This window comes from Osmia lignaria, unplaced genomic scaffold, assembly GCF_051020975.1.
Source record: "Osmia lignaria lignaria isolate PbOS001 unplaced genomic scaffold, iyOsmLign1 scaffold0056, whole genome shotgun sequence".
Lineage (NCBI taxonomy): Eukaryota > Metazoa > Arthropoda > Insecta > Hymenoptera > Megachilidae > Osmia > Osmia lignaria.
The window spans coordinates 8,282-10,000 of record NW_027478197.1 but is presented as its reverse complement, the minus strand read 5'-3'; the positions used below and the strand labels follow the sequence as shown (position 1 = coordinate 10,000).

General features: G+C 45.6%; 1 non-coding gene across 1 annotated transcript; it reads left to right on the top strand.

Moving 5' to 3' along the window:
• The first annotated feature begins 1,206 nt into the window (after nucleotides 1–1,206).
• Nucleotides 1,207–1,361, top strand: LOC143307478 (5.8S ribosomal RNA). The gene has a single exon (XR_013064615.1). It is a non-coding gene; the product is annotated as a 5.8S ribosomal RNA (ribosomal RNA).
• The last annotated feature ends 358 nt before the right edge of the window (nucleotides 1,362–1,719 follow it).

The window sequence follows — 1,719 nt, the reverse complement described above, 5'->3', positions numbered from 1 at the left end:
GACCAACGGCGCCAAAGAGCACGACGCCGGACCATTTCTCTCTGGCTGATGTGAATGGAAGTAAAAGACGCTTGCGTGAGGTCTCTCGACCTTTATCTCTCTAACTTATACTTATGGGTCGTCGTCTACTTGATCGGGTACAAACAAGTCGTAAGAAACAAACAAACAAACCACAAAAATACAAGTCGTAAAAAAACAAACTTCTGTTGGTTAACCTACAATATGAAGGATCGAAATGAAAGAAGGATCATATTATTACAAACCGAAAGTGAAGGATCATTAAAATTGAAATACAATATATATAAATATATAAATGTACCCGTCGTTGCGACACCCTAGTTAAATGGAAAGATATAAAAAAGAGAGAAAAGGAATACAGATGACCCGCCGTCTGATCTTTGCTAAATGATCTGGCATCACCGGAGTTTTTTTGGTCCGTGTTGCGTTCGCTCTATTCGAAATGAAACTCGCGGAGGCGAAGAATTGTTAAAAGTTTACGAAGCGTCTAGGAGTGGTTAAAACTGAGAGAGTTGAAACTACGATGTATTAGAACGAGCAACCGTCGAAACTTTGTTTTCGCGACGTTCTTTTCGTCGCTCTCGTCCCCACGCTCCTACGCTTTGGTTGTTTCTTTGCCATCCGTGTTGCGATAAAAAGATTTCTCCATTGTCCAAAAAGGACGGATCGAGATTCCTCTTTCGAGAGGGAGAGAGAGGTACTTGCGGGTAACCTGGAATCTACGAAACACGCACCGTGGTAAGATTCGTGCGTCCGCCTGATCGATGTGTGTTGTTTACGGACCGGCTGAGAAGCGACGATAGCGAGTCTTTGAAAAACTATGTGTCCATTAGTTAGACCGATCGTCGCCGGCCGTGTGTCTGTTCGAATCTCGCAACCCACGATTCAGCGACAGGACGCGCGCTCGCATTCCTTGTGTGCGTTCGTACTTTTCAAGGTTTTTAAATGTACTTTACGCCCGACCGTCGAGAGGAGCGTGCCACTGGGCGTTTCTCCGACGGTTTCCGTCCTTGGACGCGATCGTGTCGTCAACGATCGAACAAACAAACAAATACGTTGGCGACGCCCGAATTCGCTCTCCCGCACGCGCCGGGTGGGAGAGTGATGTGGGTATCGAATGTGATGCGTGTTAATAATGAAAATAACACTCTAAAGATCTAAAGAGTTTGAAATACAAAATTTTACGATTACCCTGAACGGTGGATCACTTGGCTCGTGGGTCGATGAAGAACGCAGCTAATTGCGCGTCAACGTGTGAACTGCAGGACACATGAACATCGACATTTCGAACGCACATTGCGGTCCACGGATACAATTCCTGGACCACGCCTGGCTGAGGGTCGTTTTCTTAACAAAAGACTGCTTGCGTTTGCTTCTCGAAAAAAGAGTAATTCATTTCTTTCTAAACATCTCGCCGTCGTTCAACGAAAGTAGAACGTTTCGGAGCGGGATTATCGAACGAAATTGAAAGAATGAATGAACGATAAACAAAGAAAGAGTCGCAACGTACGAGCGATAGTTGGGCAGTTCGTCGGCGTTTGTCGTGGAAACGATGTGACGAAAATCGCAACCGATACACTAAATGCAGGCCGTTAAAGGAGAGAAACAAATTTCGAAATATCTCTTCGAACTAGCGCAAGTGCGTCACGGCGCGCGAGTCGTTCGTTAAAATTTATAAACGACCGCCCGTGAAAGCACCGA